Consider the following 20,772-nt stretch of genomic DNA (forward strand, 5'->3'; position numbering starts at 1 on the left):
AAAGCATTGTGGTACCTTCCAAGTCTGTTGCTTTGGTTGTGCCCGGTCTATAGTTAATTGGTTTTGGTTTTTCATCTTATAGGATTATATTTGCAAAAATATGCTTTTCTAGCCAAGTCATTATCTGGGCTCTACAACTGCCTGAGAAGGATTATTTTCAGTATCTTATCTTTCCTATTGCCTCCATGCTTCCAGGCTTGAATTAACTGTAGATACTTCTCTTGGGCTTCATGATATGGCTGACTGCTTTTAGAAAGCAGAAGAATCCTTGAGATAGAGTCACAATTTGTGGTTGAAGACCAATGAAGAATGTTATAAAACTTTGATAGCTTGTCAGGTGGAGAGGCTGGCAGATTTGCTGACTTTCAGAAGTCTTTCAGAATTGAAATTCAGAAGTTCCCTTCGGAATTGGCAAGTAGTTGAATCTTTTGAACATTGTGTCCTCATTATAGTCTGTTTTCTTCTTGGAAATGAGTGGTTACTTAGCTCTCACTCACCAAATTCATTGCCACAATGACTGTTTAATACTGTAGTTGGCATTAACAATAATATATAGTATACTTTATGGTTTACTAAATGAGTAGGACATCCTAGACTAACTATATTTCCTTTTTTGATAGAGCCACTAAATTTACTCAGATCAGGGGAATGCTGGAAACGTAGTTTACTAGTGATGAACAAAGCATTTATAATGTCATTCCATGGAAATGGAGATATGGATTACATGATAATGTAGTGAGAATACTGGTCTGGAAGTCAGGAAGGCCCAAGTTTGAATATTTCTTTGGATACATACTTGCTGTGTGATCCTGAGCAAACCACTTACCCCTTCAGTGACACTAGACAACTCTCTAAGATTAAGTTGTACTGAAGGTGCCAACCAGTTTTGATGGAGAACATTTCCTTACTTGGAGTTCCCTATGTCAATGAATCACAGTTTCAGTTCTTATTCCTTTCTCCAGATCAAGGCACAGGTAGCATGCTTATCAAAGTGATTTGAATTTGAGAGGGACAACCAGAACTTTGCATAACTCATTCATGATCCCCAAAGATCTTAACAGGCTAAAATAATGAGAGGAATATAATTAAAGTTAATGGCATAAATGTAATAGTCCTATAAATCAACTATATGAGTGGTAGAATAAGGGAAGGGGAAGGAGGAGACTGGCATACAAACAGTAGTTTCTATAAAAAAAGATGGGGTTCTAGTGAGTTACAAGACCAACATGAGTCAGAAATATGATATGATAATGAAAAAAAGCTATGGTGATTTTAGGTTGGATTCAAAGAATGAAGGTGCTACTACTGCCTACAGTGGAAGACATATTGGTTCTGAGTTCTGCATTTTAACATTGATATTGATGTTCTAAATTATTTGTAAAGGAGGTCAACCAGAATGATGAGGGGATTAGAAAGTATGACATACAAGGATCAAAGAACTAAGGATGTTTAGCTTAAAGAAGAAGAGTTTTATGTGTATATATACATATATATATATACACACACACATATATGTGTATATAGCTTTTATATATATATATATATATATATAAGCTATCTTCAGCATTTTGAAGGGTTATTTCATGGAAGAGCGATTAGACTTGTTCAGCTTGACTGCATGGATTACAGCCAAAGAGTTAAATTTATGCTGAAAACAAAGAGAAATCTCCCTCTGTTAGACCTGCCCCAAAGTGGAATGGGTTACCTGGAGAGACTGTAGGTTCTTAGCCATTGAGAATCTTCCAGCAAAGGTTGAATGACTTCTTATTAGGGATATTGGCAAAAAAGATTCCTGTTAAGGTACAGAATGAACTAGATATCCTCAGAAGTCTCTTTGAGATTCTGTAATTTTTTAAATAACTGTGGTATTTAGTTAAGAAAGATATTGTTATCCCCATTTTCAGAGGAAACTGAGGATCACATAAGATAAAAGACTTTCCCATAATTGAGAGAGCTGGGATTCATAGTCAGATCTTCTACTGATTCCATTGCTTTCCCCCCACCTCAATACACTGTCCTTTCCATTTTATTTTTTCAGTTGTTAAATAAAATTGTCCCAACCAGGACTTGGGGCCAATATTAGTGAGGGTCTACTCCAAGAGGCCAATATTTTTCCCTAATGCTTGTGAGTGATATCACTGGGCTACACTCCCACCCTGTGGCTCTGTTTGGGATTACTGGGATACCATAATGCCTTACTCATAGTGAGTTCTCTCTTTGTCCCAGAAAGGTGGATCAATGAAATAGAGTTTGGTAAGAAAGATGCTTTTATCTCTCTCCAGCCCTTATCCCTTAGATTTAGATCTAAAGAGGGGAACTTGTGTACCAGAGGGGAAATATATAATTTTATTACTATCAAATGAATGGTCATAACCTCTAAGAGACTGAAAATTAGTGGCTCTAGAGCTGTAATAACACTTGAATCTCAATATGGGATTTCTCTTTAGAGTTGTGGTATGGAGAACAGCTTTTCATTCAAGGGTCTTTGCCTCCAAAAGAAACCAATTCAAGACTAAATTCTAGTCAAAAAGTGACTTAAGTTTTTACGATGGAGCTATGATTTTTTTCAGTGTGAGTACTCTCTTTACTGACAGATTGCAACCTTTAACACCTAATCTTACATGATTTTTGTCTGTGTTTTCCAGTAAATTCATCATAATGGATCCAACCAACCTTTCCTTGGTTCTCAAAGGTGGTACCTACTCTTCTATTTAGGCTAGCCATTACTTACCTCATTCTTCCTATTCCTACTGGCCCACTTCCATTGTTCACAGGTAAATATTACATATAAACTTCCAGACTTCATTCTCCATCTTCCATTTTAACCCTGCTAGTTTATCCTCCCTTCAATTTAGAGCCTGTGAGGGAGGGGTTAGGTGATTTGCTTAGTTAGCATCACAGAGCCAGTATGTATATGAAGGAAGCCTGGAAACCCAGATTGTCCTGGCTTTGAAGACTATTCTCTTTCTGTCTCTTATGCCCCATTGCCATTCACTAAAAGTATTCTTTATGTGTATATATGTGTGTGTGTGTGTGTGTGTGTGTGATTCAACACATCTTTTGAGTGCTACATTCAAGTGTTTTGTGCACTGTAGGGGATTCAAAGAAGAATGAAATATGGTGAAATAATTATCGGAGAGGTGAAATGTGAAAGTTCAATAAGAGTGATACAAAATAAAAAATGCTTTGTATGCTCATGTATGTATGGGGATGTAAAAATGGAGATTTTGAACCCTAGACTTAAATCCCCAGAAGTCCTTGGTATTTCCCAGAATTCCCTATAATCTCACCTGAGTCTCCACGTAGGCAGGATCACAATTGGTATTTAACTGGCAGTAAAGCCTCCCACATGCTCTGCTCTTCAAGTGCAATGATGTAAGAAGTTAGTGGTAAGCTAAGCGCTGGGATTCTGAATTGACTAATCAGCCATGGGCACATGGTTTTTATTTTGTATCTTCTTTATTCCTTGATTTCTAATAACCCTTAATGAACCTCATAAAATATAATATTTTATTACTAGATACTAATTTAATTTTTACAGGGACCAGGGATCCCTCTGTCCCAAAGAATGAAGAAAGTGGGCTTCCCTGAGCCCAAAGCCTCAAAGGAATTAACTTAACAAGTTATCCTTTTACTTTTCCCTCATCCCCAAAATGTTTACAGGTTCTCCCTGGGATCTGGGGCTGGGCCAGCTGTTGTCATTACCACCTTTGATTGCCAGGGTCCAAATGCTTCCTTTTCTGTCCTGTCTGGGCCTGTCTCTCTGAAATTTTAGCCATATGATGCTAGATAGGTGCTTTTCCTAAGGTAACTAAAAGATGGATTTAAAAGTTTGTAGTTTCTGATTGATTTGATTGGTATAGCTCAGGGGATGTCTTAGAACCAGTTTCTTACCTTTACTTTAGCCTCTTTGGTTGACCTTGGTATCCTCAAAATTTTTTTCTTAGCCATTGTTCTAAGCTCTTGTCGAGGCCAAGTGTCTCTAGAAATCTGCCTCCTTGGAAGTTTTACTTTGGATATTTCCGTATCATGCTACTTCCCTTCACCTGTCTCCTCCTCTTCTGTTCCAGAAGCCCCAGATTCCCTCTTAGACCTCCCTGCCTAAAGAAAGCCCTTTGCTTTCATACGTGCCCTGAGTTAGCATGTCACATAGTTCCCACCCTTACATCAATAGCTCTACCCACCTCCTAGGAGACTTTCTGGTATTACATCAGCCTGGGTTGATGGAACCCAAGAAACTGGGGCTAACTATCTGCCAAAGGGTCTTCCAAATCTTGTCATTTCTGCTTTATCACAAAAAATATTTTCAACATATATCCTGGGTTATAAAAAGTTTCTAATAAAAAAGGAAAATCTTATTTTGCTTCAGGTGCATTCAGATGTTACATGGGGGTCAGAACTGGAGCTCTGGATTTATATAGAACAGGTTTAATCTTTAGATCCTCTCCCACATCTTATTTTAGCTCATTCTTCATTTAGCATTCCTTTGGGGAACATCTAGATCTTGACAAAAAGAGAAAGGCCCTCTGATTTTGTGCAAGTACTAGATTAATAAATATATCTAATATAGGACAGGTTTTATTAACTTGATAAGCACAAAACAGAAAGAATCATACTTAAGTTTGTGATTTGTCAAAACAATTCTCCATTCTTCTCTGGGAGGTCTCTACCTTCCTTAGGGGACTTAATATACCCCTACTCTGAGGTTGAATGCCTCTACAAAGGGAGAACACTCAGAGCTGTGAGAGAATCAGGCATCTTTATTCATTTTGTGAGCCTCCACCTTCCCTAGCCACTTATGTACAATCCTTCATTTATATAGGAAATACTCAAGAACTGAGGTTGTCCCACCAGGGGAAAGTCCCTAGAGAATCAACCCTTTTCCCACAGACCTGTACAGTTTATGATTCAGACTATCATTTGAGGACACGTGTACTCTTTTCTATCTTGGTTCTGTCCCTTGCTGCTCTTTGACTCCAGTTTGCCTCAGTTCAGGAACTCTTCCAACTGGTCCAGGCACTCACCACCACGGGAACTTATTGCCAATTACTGCCAGTGAATATTTCCTGCCTATAATCCAAAGTTTTCCGACATCATAATGCAAAAGTATTTCTGTGATACTTTGACAAAATTAACAGAGTTTGTCTTGTCTTGTTAATAAGAAGGATCATAAAATGTTAAATTCTTGAAAAAGCACTAACTCTGTTGTTTTATTTATATATACATATATATATGACTTGAATTTACTACTTAGTCTCTCTAAGCTTCAGTTTCCTTAGCTACAGAATAAGTATGATATTGCAGATAATCTGCTTTACTTAGTTGTGTGTATCAAATGAGGTGCCAGATATAAAATACTTTCTTTTTATTTTTTAATTAAAAAGTTTGTTACATTAAAATTCCTAGTTACCTCCTAACTTCTCTCCCATCCCCACAATAGAGAAGACATTATTTGACTATATATATTATATATATATATATATATATACACACACATATATGGTTCTTTTAATTTCATTCTTCATAATTTCATGTAGGACTTTTCATATTTAAAAAAAATTAACCTCTTGTCATTTCTTATGGCACAGGAGTATTCTATCCCAATCATATGCCACAGCTTGTTCAGCCATTTCTCAATTTATGGGTTAACCCCCTCAATTTCTAGCTCTTTGCTACTACAAAGTGAACTGCTATAAATATTTAAAAATATATAGGTTGTTTTCCTTTTTCTCTGATCACCTTAGAAAACAAACTTAATAGTGGCATTGCTGGATCAAAAACTCTTTGGACATAAGCCCAGATTGTGCTCCAAAATGCTTGGATCAGTTAGTTCATTGTTGGTAGAACTGTAAAATGCTTTATAGATTATAAAATGATATATTCATATACATATAGCAGCTTATGGAAAGAGCCCTGAATTTAGAATTTGAGGACCTGAATTTGAATCTTAGATCTGGTGCTTATTTCTTGCCACTTTGGCAGATCCCTTCCCTTCTCTCAGCCTCAGTTTCCATATGTGTAGTTCTAAATCCCATTAATAATTCAAATAATACAAAAAAGTCAGAAAATAAAATCAGTATCTGGTAACACAAGATACAAGGAGAGACCAGAATAAGGCAAGAATCCCAGGGAAGGGGGAGAGAAAGGAGAAAAGGAGAGAATTTGGAGCTCAAAATTTCAAAAAGTGAATGCTAAAATTTTTTTTCATGTAAATTGGGTGGTGGGAAAGAATCTAGATAGAAAGGTAGGGTATAGAAGACAGAGAAAGCCTCTAGGACTTCCTGGAAGAAGCTGAGGACCATACTTGTAGTTTACCAACCCCAGATCAGAATGTTTGGTCTTACAAAGACTCTTTAAAGTTGAAGCTGCCCCAGAAATTCTGGAACCAGATGCATGATTGCCGGACAGAATCCCTCTCTCCAGCACTGTTAGCAACCTTCCCTTAGAACCATTCCTTTTTGACTTCTCTATTTTTCTCTTCTTCCATCCAACCACCTAGTCATACTTTAGGGTAGGCTTTACAGTAGGTTCCCCCTTGCCTTGCCATCTGTTTAATGATATCTAAAATTTTTTCAATGGCAATGAAGTCATTCAGTGCAGAGAAGAAGATGGACAAAAACTTCCCAGCAAATGGGGAGTGATGAAGTATTCTGACCAGAGATTTCTTGTCTGTTTTTAAATTGGATATAGTGATCACTTATGCAAACTAGGCCATCAGTCCTGGAGCTGAACAAAGTAGCCAACTAGTGCTTAATGATTATTCATATTTGAGGAGATTAGTTGGGCCTAAAGCTCACAATTTCTACAGGATACTGTCTTCTATTTCTTTCTTTCTTTTTTTTTTTTAAACCCTTACCCTCTATCTTGGAATCAATACTGGGTATTGGTTCCAAGGTAGAAGAGTGGTAAGGGCTAGGCAATGGGGGTTAAGTGACTTGCCCAGGGTCACACAGCTGGGAAGAGTCTGAGGCCAGATTTGAACCTAGGATCTCCATCGTCATCTCCCATCTGGTTCTCAATCCACTGAGCTACCCAGCTGCCCCTCTGTCTTCTATTTCTCTATGACTAGGAGACTCATTGTGACATTCCCAAGCTAAAACTTCATATTCCATTTAAATTTCTGCAAGGATCCAAATGTTTACTTCATTGGTACCAGGCTATAGTTAAATATCATCTAATTTTAGTGAAATAGGTGTTTCTTTTAGCAATGCAAATGGTATTACTTCTGTACCTCAGTAGATCTGTTTTGTGAGTTGTGGCCAAAAAATACATTACTTGGGCAACCTATTGTTAATCAGTTTCTTTTCACCCAGATAGGCACTTGATCACTCAACTCTCTGCCATTGGTTCCATTCTCCAATCTTTTCTAGTTTAATACATGGTCAGTTTCTCAATGAAGGATCAAGTTCTTAGTTTCTCAAAATAGATTCATGACTGTTATCACTTCTTCTGCCTTAGCTGTGCTGAGTCTTGGAAGGAAATAGCATTACCAGACCTCCCAGAACATTCAAATACATCTCACTACTGTAACTGCAGTCTGGTGTGCCTTCAGTAATATAACAAGTGGTGTAACTGAGCTAATAACAGAGCTGGTATAAAAAAGCAGAAAGGTGAAGTCATTCAAGCTACAATCATTTATCAAACATCTTTGTTTTTAGTTGAGTAAGAAAGGCTCAAAGAGAGCAGGGGAAGGGAAGAAACTCAAGTTCTGTTGTAGAGTTTTTCTCAACTCAGAAAAATGCATTTTTCCCCCCTTTTAAGACTGGGAACCTTTTGAAGGTATGGCCTCTGTCCTCTATGTCTTCCATAGCACTTTGTTCAACTGCTAGCAACTTAAATAGGTATATATGTATGCTTCCTCTAGCAGGTGCTTTCTAGTAGGGATGGGATTTTAGGTCATCTTCTTTGGCTCTGGGCTATGCTTCTCTATTGTTGATTATACTTCCTTCTCTGCATCTATTACCTTAATTGACCATTACCCTAATTCAAGTCCTAATCACCTCATGCATGAATAATAGCCTTCTAATTGGTCTCTCATGCTCTTCTGTCAATCTGTTTTCTATACAAGTGCTAAAATAATATCCCTAAGGTACAGTTCTAATCATGTAATTCCCCAGCTCTAAAACCTAAACAACTAGGACAAAGGTTCTTTACATTTCTGAGTATACCTTATAAAGTTTTTGATAATTTGGTGAAATCTATGGACCCCTTCTCAGAAAATGATGTTTTAAAATACATAGAATAACATAGGGTAGCAAAGGAAAAAAATCATATTGAAATGAAGTTACCAAAATATTTTTAAAAAATAAGTCTACAGACTCTTAAAAATCTCATTTTGTGGTAACTTATAAACTTCATCAGACAGGCATTTAGGACTTGCATAGACTGGCTTTTTTCTACTTTTCTAGCCTGATTTTATACTATTTTCCTTCATAAGTTCAAACCATTTTGGTACTAGTATTATTAGCATGGGCATCCAGTATGTTTAAGTTCTATTGCAGCTCATAACAACCAAACTCATAATGGTTTACCATTCTCAGCTTCTCCAGCATTAGAGACAATATAAGTATGCCATTATATTTGGTAGCTTTCTGGTGACTACTGAATGGGAACAAAAAGGAGTTTATATACTGATAGCCTTGATATGCCTAAGTCCCCTTCCCCCTCTTTCCCTATTAGCTTTCCCCTTTCCCCTGCACCTGTTGAAACTGCAAAACAAAAGCAGCTGTTCCTCTTGCTAGAATATTATTACTTTCCATGCTGTCACCTGTCAAATTCATGATGGATTGATGATCTGAATTTATACTGCCTGTACTATGCTAAGAACTATACAGTCATGGGAACCAGCTGCCCTCCATCCTGAAATGACCAATGAGATTATTCCCAGATTTCCTAATCCCTATACCCCTAATTTAACCAAATCCATAAAAATCTATGTTTCCCCCTGCCCAATTGAGGTCCTTTGCTAGCTCTCTTCACTTTGGGTTTCCCCTTTTGACTTTGCTGCACCTAATAAATCTTGCTGAATCACCCAGTAGTCTCATATTGTCTCTTGTGTTGGACCCCTGTCAACCAGGACTGACACATATTTCTCTGACCTCCATAGTAACTTTACCAAAATTAACATAAGGAATAAAAACTTAAAAAATTTTAAATGCAGAAAATCAGAAATTACTAAACACATCCTTTATTGACTACTTTATGGCAAAAGGTATTCAATAAAAGGCCTTTAAAGAAAGAATTAAACTTAATTCTAAATAACTAAATTAAATCTTTAAAAAATGGTGGATCAAAGAATAATCATAGAACAACAGAAAAATTTTGTTAATGACAATTAACTAACATACCAAATGAGGCAACATACCAAATTTATGGGATAAAGCAAAAGCAATCCTTATGGGAAAATTTCTATCACTAAGTGTTTTATCTAAAGAAAATAAGAATAAATTATGTTGGACAAGTAATTTTGTAGAAAATTAAAAAACCAATAAATCAAAATCTCTCATCTTAACACCAAAGAAGAAATTTTAAAAATCAAAGATTAGGTTAACAATTAAAAACAAAAAGTCTCACTAAAATGAAAAAAAAAAACCCAAAATATTTTAATTAACAAAATAGATTAAGTATTAAAAGTCATTTTTAAGATAGAAAACCCAAATTGTATCAAAATTGAAAAAGTATAATTCATAACAGATGAAGAAAAAATAAAGGAAACTGTCAAATTATTTTGCCCAATTATATGCCAATAAAACTGATAACTTAGTTGAAATGAATGAATAATTAAAGATATAAAGTACTTATTAACATAAGAATTAGATTGTCTAGGTCATTCAGAATCAGAAGAAATTGAATTCTGTCAAACAAAAGAATAATTAATTCTAGCATTACATAAACTGGAAAAAATAGAAAAAGGAGGGATCCTATCAAACTCTTTTTATGATACAAATATAATCTTGATATCTAAAGCAGGGAGAGACAAAGCAGAAAAAGAAAACTATAAATACTCTTTTTTTTTTTAACCCTTACATTCCGTCTTGGAGTCAATACTGTGTATTGGCTCCAAGGTAGAAGAGGGGTAAGGGCTAGGCAATGGGGGTCAAGTGACTTGCCCAGGGTCACACAGCTGGGAAGTGACTGAGGCCAGATTTGAACCTAGGACCCCTGTCTCTGGGACTGGCTCTCAATCCACTGAGCTACCCAGCTGCCCCCTATAAATACTCTTAAAGAACACTGATGCTAAACTCTTAGTGAGGAGAATACAATATATTTAAAAGATTTTGCAATATGACCAAGTTAGAGCTATGCCAGAAAAACAGTATTAATTCATTGTAAAGAAAACTATAAATATAATAGACCATTTTAATAACAAAAAATGCTCCAAGCCCACATGATTATATCATTAGATGCTGAAAAGGCTTGTGACAAAATTAACATTTGTTTATCACAAATACTAAAATCATTGGAATAAATGAACTTTTCCTTTACAGGGTAAGTATTCTTTATTCAAGAACAAACATATGTAATGGGAAAGACTTTGAGGGCTTTCCAAAGAAGAGAAATAAAACAAGGATGCCCGTTATCATAATTATGTACTATGTTATTAGATAAATTAAAGCAATAATCAAGAAATAGAGGGAATAAGCACAAACAAAGGGGAAATGAACCTATTTCTTTTGCAGATGATAATGATGATCTACTTATAGTAAAGATTTTAAAAAATTTTGATGGGACCTTTTTTAAAATTCAAATTTATTTTATTTCCATTTCCAAATTCTCCCATTCTCTCACTCATGGAGAAAGAAAAAACAAAACCCATTATGAATATGTATAGTCATACAAAATAATTTCTTACATTAGCCATGATATCTTAAAAAAAAGAGAGAGAGAGAGAGAAGAAAATATGGTCCAGTCTGCTTTCTGAATCCATCAGCTTGTTTCATTATGAGTCTTGTGGTATTGATCAGAATTCTTAAGTCTTTTAAAGTTGAATTTACAATAGTGTTACCATTCTGTATTCTCCTGACTTTAAACACTTTGCTTTGTATCAGTTCATATGAGTCTTTCTAGATTTTTCTTAAATCATCCCGTTCATCATTTCTTCTTTTGTTTTTTCAATAGGCATACAAAACAAATTTATGCATGAGCAGAGTTCCAAGAAAAAAAAAAGACAAGAAAAAAAGAAATAGAAGAAAATATTCTTCAGTCTACAAGTCTATTAGTTCTCAGAGATGGCTAACAAATTTCATCATGAGTCCTTTGGAATTTTGGTTGGTCAATGTGTTGATCAGTTACTAAGTTTTTTATAATTGATCATCTTTATAGCATTGTACAAATTGTTCTACTGGTTCTGCTCACTTAATTTTCATCCTTATAAAAATTTTTCCCAGGTTTCTCTAAACCCATTCCCTTCATAAACCCTTACCTTCTATCTTAGAACCAATACAATACTGGGTATTGGTTCTAAGACAGAAGAGTGGTAAGGGCTAGACAATGGGGGTTAAGTCACTTGCCCAGGGTCACACAGCTAGGAAGTGTCTGAGGCCAGATTTGAATCCAGGACCTTTCATCCCTGGGCCTGGCTCTCAATCTTCTGAGCCATCCAGCTGCCTTCCCCCCCATCACATTCTTATACTGTAATTTATTCATTCCTCAATTGATGAATATTTCCTTATTTTACAATTCTTTGCCACTGCAAAAATTGCTGCTAAAAATATTTTTGCACATATCAATCCTTTCACTTTTTCCCTGATCTCTTTGGGGTATAGTCCTAGCAGTGATATTTGTTATGGTGAATTAAAGAAACTGAGTACTTATAATCCAGGCAATAATTTATTTAGCAATGAATGCTGCTTCAGAAACAAATTGGGATCAAAGCTCTTAGTAGCCAAGGACCCAGAACCTTAGTTTCTATACCATTAATATATAATTTGGAGGTCCTGAAAAACAGGATAATAGGGGTTTGAGATACCTGGTTTTTGATTGGTGGAAGGAATCAGGAAATTCTAAAGTGAGAGGGAAAGTGATATTTTGTTATATTCCTTAAACTGGCTGAACTTTGGGAAGGGGAATAATTTTGTGATTTCTCCAATATTAGATGACTTTCTAGCACCTGAAACTTAGCTTCATAATATGGATAAAGGCAAAATAGCGTCACTACTGTTTCTCTAAAAAATTCTTACCTTCTGTTAGAATCTAATACACAATATATATGGACAAGGCAGTGGGGGTTAAGTGACTTGCCCAGGCTCATACAATGAGGCAGTGTCCGAGGACCTCCTATCTCTAGGTCTGGCTCTCAATCTACTGAGCCACCTAGCTATGCCCACTAATGTTATTTTTTAACATAGCATTCCTCACTTTGATCCTGAGATTCTTAAATCCAAGGACCACTTATTTAAATACTTTACCTATTAGGGATTTCTAGACAGAATGATAGCCTACTTTAAGAGAGGTCAAAGGAGTGGAGTGAAAGGCACAAAGTGTAAGCAGAGTCATAATCTCATATATTCCCTTAGGAAACAAACCTTGTTAAGTAGATTCTATAGGTAAACAGAAGATTCACCATGGATTAATTTGAGAGGAGAGATTTACATGTCACCAAGGCATCCAAGAAAACTCAGTAAACATAAACACCATGAATCAAAAACCTGAAGCAACACAATAATGATTATCAACATTAAATAACATCAGTTTTCCTTGTAATCTGGTAACCCACTCTCAGTATCCATTTAATTGGCACATTTCATCATCAGTCCCAGATGTTCCAGATAATTGTCTGATCCCTAGAAACTTCTTCACTTGGACATTTTGGAATAGACCTTATCTTCAGGGTAACTCTAAAAGGGGCTTTTAGTAGATTTGCTTGTCTGGTTCCAAGGTATTTGGAGAGATTACTAGGTAATTCTGCTAAAATACACCAGTAATAAGACTCAATACAATTTAGGACAACTTTTTAAATTTAGTTTTCCAATAAATAGTTCATGTGGTGAAATCCAACTCAAACTACATAGATCTAACTCTTACTAACAGCAGAGCTATAAGAACCCATAATTCACCTGAAACTTAAGAAAATTTCAGTTTAAAGCAAAATATACTCCATCAAATATTTAGCAATTTTCAAGCATTTTTATCACATTCTTTTTTCCAAACTTATTTATTTTTATGTTCTTTTCTTTTTAAGTTTTGGGTTCCAAATTCTCCCCCACCCATTGAGAAAACAAGCAACATATCACCAATTTTACACACAAAATCATGCAAAACATTTCTACATTATCTATATTTCCCAAAAATGCAAGAAAAGTAAAGAAAGTAAGAAAATTATATTTTGATTTGCTCTTAAAGTTCATAAGTTCTCTTTCTGGAAGTGAATAGCATTTTGTATCATGAGTCCTTTGGCCTTGGATCATTATATTGATCAGAGTAGCTAAATCTTTCATAGTTGATCATCATTACAATATGCTATTAACTAACTATGTACAACGATCTCCCAGGTCTTCTCAGTACACTTTGTGTCAATTCATATAGGTATTTCAACTATTTTTGAAACTGTCCTCATTGTTTCCTTTAGCATAGTAATATTCCACCACAATCATGTGCAACAATTTATTTAGCCATTAAGCAATTAATGTATCATTATTTAACACAGGAATATAAACAGTTTAACTTTGACACCCTTATGATTACTCTTTCATGCTTACCTTTTTAATGCTTCTTTTGAATCTTCTGTTTAAATGTCAACTTTTCTATTCTGATTTTTAATGTGGAAGCTGCTAAATCTTATTTGATCTTGTCTGTGGCTCTATAATATTTGACTTATTTCTTTCTGGAAGATTGCACTATTTTCTCTTTGACCTGGAAGCTCTGGAATTTGGCTATACTATTCCTGAAAGTTTTCATTTTGAGATCTTTCAAGAGGTGATTGGTAGAGACTGCCATTTTTATTTTATTCTCTGCTTTTAGAATATCTGGCAGTTTTTCCTTGTTAGTTTCTTGAAAGATGATGTCTAGACTCTTTTTTTAAAAATCATGGATTTCAGGAAGTCCAGTAATTCTTAAATTATTTCTCCTGAATCTCTTTTCCAGGTCAGTTGTTTTTCCAGTGAGCTATTTCACATTTTATTCTATTCTATTTTTTCATTATTTTGAATTTGTTTTATTGTTTTTCACTATCTTATGGAATCATTAGCTTCCATTTGCCCAATTCTAATTTTTTAGGAATTATTTTCTTCAGTGAGCTTTTGAATCTTCTTTTCCATTTGGTCAATTCTGCTTTTCAAGAAATTCTTTTAAGTGGATTTTTTACATCTCCTCTACCATTTTACCTAGTTTTTTTTAAGATATTATTTTCTTCAGTATTTTTTTGTGCTTCCTTTACCAAGCTGTTGAGTTTTTCTTGTATCACTTTCATTTCTTCTCCCTATTTTATTTCTTCCTCTCTTATTTGATTTTTAAAATCCCTTGTGAGTTCTTCCAGGAGTTCTTTTTGGACCTGAAACCAATTCACGTTTTCCTTTAAGGTGTTGGAGGTAGCAATTTGCCTTGACCTTCCTTGTCACCATAGTATCTTTTTGTCAGGTTCTTTTTTTGTTGTTTGCTCATTTTTTCCAGCTTATTTCTTGACTTTTTAAAAAGACCTTTATTAGAAAATAATCAATAGTAAGTATCATTTCTAAGGCAGAAGAATGGTAAAGGCTGGGCTGTTGGGGTTAAGTGACTTGCATAAGTGTCTGAGGGCAGATTTGAACACAGGTCTTCCTGACTCTAGCCCTGGCCACTTAGCTGTCCTATTTCTTGACTTTTAACCTTTTGTTAAAATTGGGCTCTGTTCTCAGGGGCACTGTGCTAAGCTTTGGGGTTTTTTGTGCTAATATTTTCAGACTTAGTTCTTGGGTGTGGGGGTACTATAAGTTTTTGGTTCTTTCAAGTTGGTATGATCTAAGGAGAAATGACTTTAATACTTTCTTGGCCTGTACTTTACCCAGGGGTGTGACCTAGTTCTTCATAGGTGTAATTCAATAGAGTCCAGCATCTAGTGTCAGCAAAGAGACCTCTATAATCTCCTTCTGACCTGTTGTCTAACTCCCTTACGTTTTGTGGACTGAGAAGCCACTACTGCTGATTCAGTTGCTCCAGAGGCCGTTTGCTGGTTTGCACTGGGCTTCAGGCCTCATTGCTGGCTTGCCCTGGCTTTTTCTGCACTGAACTATGCTCTACTCTCATCCTAGTGAAGCAGAATTTTCCTGCTGAGATTCAAAATTATGTTGGGCAGAAAAATTGTTTTATTCTGTCCTTTTGTGGGTTCTACAGCTCTAAATTTTGCTTTGAGGTTTTATTTTAAAGTTGTTTGGAGGGGAAGTTGGGAGAGGTTAGTTGGTCCCTGCCTTTTCTCTACCATCTTGGCTCTACCCCCTAGTTTAGTAATCTTAAATTATCTGTCCTTGAGTTATTTTCCAGGTCAGTTTTTTTAAAAATAATTAACATTTCTTAATTTTTTAAAATTGATTTTATTTTATTTTTTGTTTTAAATTTGATTTATTTATTTAAAAAAGTTTTCCACATTTCCATGATTCATTTTCTTTCCCTCCCCTCTTTCCTCCCCACTCCCAGAACTGTAATGTAATTCTACTAGGTTGTATAAATGCTATCACTTGATACCTATTTTTTTATTATTAATTTTTGCTATAGAGCAATCTTTTAAAGCCAAAACCCCAAATCATATACCCACATATACAAGTGGTAAGTGATAAACCATATGTTTTTCTTTTGCATTTCTTTTCCCATAGTTCTTTCTCTCAATGTGGATAGCATTCTTTCTCATAAGCCCTTCAGAAGTGTCCTGGATTATTGCATTGCTACTAGTAGTAGAGTCTATTACATTGGAGAATTCCACAATGTTTCACTTTCTCTGTACAATGGTCTCTTGGTTCTGTTTATTTCACTCTGCATCAGTTAATTGAAGTTCTTCCAGTTCATATAGAAATCCTTCAGATCATCATTACTTACAGTACAATAGTATTCCATCATCATCATATACCACAATTTGTTCAGCCATTCCTCAATCTGGGGACATCCCCTCATTTTCCAATTTTTTGCCACCACAAAGAGCATGGCTATGAATATTTTTGTACAAGTATTTTCCATTATTATCTCGTTGGGGTACTAACCCAGTAGTGGTATTGTTAGAACAAAGGGCATGCAATCTTTTAAAGCTCTTTGGGCATAATTCCAAATTGGCCTATTCTTTTAAAAGAACTCTTTTTTAAAAGAAATCTTGTTTTCCTTTAGACCAGTTTTGTTTTTTAAGGTATTCATTTCTTTAGTATATTTTGGAGCCTTCTTTTTAGCCAAGCTCTTTTCACAATTTTATTGTCATTGCTCTAATTTCTTTATTATTTTTATTTCTATTTTTTAGTTACACATAGAAATACTTTTTGACAATTGTTTTCTTATATTTTAGAGTTCAGATTTTCTCCCTCTTACTTTCCCCACCTCACTGAGGCAGTAAATAGACTGCTATTGGTTATATCTGTACTTTCATGCAATACATATTTCCATATTGCTCATGTCATGATAGAAGACACATGTCACACATAGAATAAAAATCTCACAAAGGAAATAAAGTAGAAGATGGCATGCTTTGCTGATAATGGTTTAGTTCTTCACAGTTGATTATTATATAATATTTCTCTAACTGTATACATTGTTCTCTTGATTCTGTTCACTTCACTTTGTATCAGTTCATATAATCTTTCAATGTTTTTCTGAATTCATCCTATTTGTTGTTTCTTATGGTGATACCACCAAATACCACAATTTATTCATCCATTCCCCAAGTGATGGACAACCCTTCATTTCTAATTCTTTTCCCCAAGAAAAAGAGCTGCTAAAAGTATTTTGTACAGGTAGGGTCTTTTTCCTTATCTCTCATCTCTTTGGGATGTAGATTCAGTCATGGTATTATAACTGGATCAAAGGGTATGCATAGTTTTGTGGCCCTTTGAGCCAAGCTTGATATTGCTCTCCAAAATGGTTTTATCAGTTCACAGTTTCTACCAACAGTGTATTCGGTGTCCCTGTTTCTCACATCCCTTCCAAATTTATCACTTTCCTTTTTGGTTATGTTAGCCAATCTAATAGATATAAAGTGGTAATTTGCATTTCTGTAATTAATAATGTTTTGGAGCATTTTTTCATGACTGAATAGTTTTAATTTCTTCCTTTATCACTAGTTTCTTTTTACAGTTTTCCTCTACTATTCTTATCTCTTTAACTTTTTCAGGAAATTTTGTGGGCTTGGGTCTAATTAGCATTTTTGGTACCTATTTTCATATTATTATCTTCTTCTGAGTTTGTTTTTATCTACCCTGCCACCATAATAGCTTTTTCAAGGTCAACTTCTTTTTTTCTTTTGTTAATTTTTCCAACCTATTTGACTACGAACTTTAATGATAAAATTGGGCTTTGCTCACCAGAGGGTGGAGAGGCACTGTCGCAAGGTTTGGATATTTTTGTGCTGCTCTCTACAGAAGTAGTTATGGGGGTCTCCAAGTTTTTTGTGCTTTCAGGTTGGTGTGACCGAGGTATGGTCTACACTCTGATCTTTACCCAGGAAGGACCTCTGGTCCCCTGTAACCACAAGTGTTGGTGTTCTCTCTGCCTTAGAATTTTGCCCAGTGCTACTGCTTCCATGTTACAGGCCCTCAGTGCTCCTCTTTGCCCAGGAACTGCAACCTAGGACTATGTATGGGCAATAAAATTATTGATCAGCACCAGCTATACTCAATTCATCAAAGGGTCCACTGTGATCTTTTTCTGACTAATTGCCCTACTCCCTTACTGTCTCCTGGTTGAGAGCTCCCAAAACTTCTGTGGCTGCTATTGCTGCCACTAGGTGTATGGATACCAGACAGGCTTTAATATGGGTGTCACAAATTGTTTAGAGGAGAATGTTGAGAGAGTTCAGTTTGGTTGCCCCTAATCCACACAGATAATCACACAGCTAATAAATTTTTGAGATGAGATTTTAACTTGGGTTTTCTGATCCATGTAGTTTTCTGAGCATGTCTCCTTACTCCCAATATCAAATGTATCTTGTATTAAGTTTTAATTTACCACAGATATCCTGGTAAGAGAAAACATCTTACTTTAAATGAAACTACATTATAATTTAGTTTCAGAACAAATTTTGACTGAATCAAACTTGGATTTATAATTACTAATAGTAATATTTAGTCTCAATTTTCCCAAGGGCCCAGTATTTTCAGTTAGCTTAAGTTAAAAAAATTCATAGTGTCACTCCTTGCTCCCCATAACTTTTTTAAAATTTCTTTTTAAATCACTGAAAGAGCCAAATCAAATCCTTATAAAAAAACAAACAACTAACCTAACCCCACTTTTCCACAAGGGTATGATACAGTTTGTAAACCTGAAAAATCCTTAGCTTAGAATTCCCATCTCTTTGTTTCAGAACTTGGGAGGATCTAAGGGTTAGGAAATGTCCTTCAAATGATCAACCAAAGACAGAGTATTCAGCATGTTGTTTAAGTAATTTTATGCTGCAAAAGTATACTTGGTAAACATTATGACATGATAGGATACACTGTTAGAAATTACTAACAGGCATTCCTCTAAAAAAGTTTTTTAAATCTTTATCTCAATGGGATCAAAACCTCTTTCAATGAAACCTGATTTATTTACAATGCCATAAATTTCTGCAAACTAGGATCAAAGAATCCCTTCCTTATTTCAGTCTGGCTCCCCAACTTGACTAAGATTTAGAAAGAAACTTTCTTTTTAAAGATTATGAAAAGTTTTCACTTTTGCACTCCTTTTCCTTTGATTGATCAGAGCACAGGAAAAAGTTGTTAGTTTGATTTACAAGACATAAAACTGATAATAATACAAGGCAGAGAAATAGAAGTAAGGTTTTTTTCCATTTCATGTTCCCCTGAAAGCTTAATAAACAAGTCTCAGCTTGATCTTAGTAAAAGCTGGGAGAAAACTATTTTGAAACTCTACCCTTTTCTAATTTGTCTTTAGTTTATTAAAAAAAAAACAAGACACCTTACCTTCCATCATAGCATCAATATTTTGTATTGGTTCTAAGGCAGAAGAGCAGTAAGGGATAGGCAGTGGGGATTGAATGAACATCTCAATGCCTGCCTCTCAATCCACTGAGCAACCCAGCTGTCTTTAAATTTATTTTAATTTAAACCTTTACTTTCTGTTTTAGTAACACCTCTAAAACAGAAGGGTAAGGACTAGGCTGATGATGTTAAATGACTTACCCATGATCACACAACTTGGATGTGTTTAAGGTCAGATTTGAACCCTGGCCCTTCCAAACCCAGGGTTATATCTCTGTCTACTATGCCACCTAGCTACCCCTTCCCCTTACTTTGTTAAAAGTACTATAGTGTTCTCTCTCTTTCTGCCTCTTAAATTCTTAAAATTATGCCCCTTAAAATATAGCCTTCTTAGAGCTGTTTCCTTAGATCCTAGTCATCTCCTTCTGAATGGGATATTTCCGCTGTTCTTAAGCCAATAAGAAGTTCCCTATGGGAGTGTCTTTTTAAAAAAAATTATTTAATTAATGAATTTAGAATATTTTTCCATGGTTCCATGATTCATATTCTTTCCCTCCCCTCCTTCCTCCTCCCTCCCGTAGCCAACGAGCAATTCCACTGGGCTTTACATGTATCAATGATTAAGGCCTATTTCCATATTATTAATATTTGCAATAGAGTGATCATTTAGAGTCTACTTCCCTGATCATATCCCCATCAAATCATGTGATCAAGTAGTTGTTTTATGTGACTGTTTTTCACTCATTAGGGACCACTCACATCTAAGGAGGTATTTGGATATTATTCTGGAGAATATAGAGATCCAGGAAAGGGTGGTCTTTTGCCAAGAAAGTCTATCAATAAAAATACTCTGAGTCCCCCTGGAACATTTAGAACGTTCTTTAGGAAGGTCTGGCAGTCATATGAAGACTCAAAAACTCAATTCCTTCAACGGTGATCATAACTATTGTGGTGGAAGAAAGAAACTGCGTAATTGTATCCAGACAACTTTTTATTTAGCAATTCTTACAGATGGAGAAACAAACTTTAGATCTAGGCTCTCAATGACCAAGGCTCTAGAACCAGGCTTGGTTTCTACATAGTTATAATGGTTTGGTTGGTTAAAAAAAAAACAACAAAAAACAGAATAGGGATTGAGACACCTGGTTTCTGATTGGTAGAAGGGATCAGGAGACAGTAAGATTAAAGAAAGGTATTTTTGTGATATTCCTTAACTTGAGTGACTTTGGGAAGAGGGAGTAATCTTGTGACTTCTCCAAAATCATATCATTTTCAAGCAGCTGAAATTTAGCTTCACAAAATGATGGATAATGGCAAAATGGAGTCACTAATGTTATTTTTAATCTAACATATATCTGGATCAAAGGGCATATTGCACACAATTTAATAATTTTGTGGTCATAGTTCCAAATTGCTTTCCAGAATGGTTCAACTAGTACACAGCTTTACAAACAGTTCCTAACCTGGATTCCATAGACCCAAATAGATTTTAGGAGATCTTTGAACTTGGATGGGAAAAAAAAATTACTTATTCCCATTAACCTCTATAACTGAAATTTAGCATTTCCCTCAACTGTTTAAAAACATTATTCTCATTAGTGGTCAAAAGACTTCACCAGCCTGCCAGAGAGGTCCATGACACTAAAAGATTAATGAACAATTGATCTTGAAAATCCTAAAGAGTCAA

General features: G+C 35.3%; 1 protein-coding gene and 1 long non-coding RNA gene across 5 annotated transcripts in view; both read left to right on the forward strand.

The window, feature by feature from the left end:
• LOC103092468 (uncharacterized) overlaps positions 1–11,112 on the forward strand; it is a 30,842-nt gene extending 19,730 nt beyond the window's left edge. The window contains exon 5 of the long non-coding RNA XR_457932.3: positions 2,646–11,112. This is a non-coding gene — a long non-coding RNA (uncharacterized LOC103092468). The remainder of the gene's footprint in view (positions 1–2,645) is intronic.
• The window catches only part of HNRNPAB (heterogeneous nuclear ribonucleoprotein A/B), an 80,321-nt gene that overhangs the window by 20,844 nt on the left and 38,705 nt on the right, over positions 1–20,772 (forward strand). The gene's annotated exons all lie outside the window — the stretch shown is intronic.

This window comes from Monodelphis domestica, chromosome 1 (genome assembly GCF_027887165.1).
Source record: "Monodelphis domestica isolate mMonDom1 chromosome 1, mMonDom1.pri, whole genome shotgun sequence".
Classification (NCBI taxonomy): Eukaryota; Metazoa; Chordata; class Mammalia; order Didelphimorphia; family Didelphidae; genus Monodelphis; species Monodelphis domestica.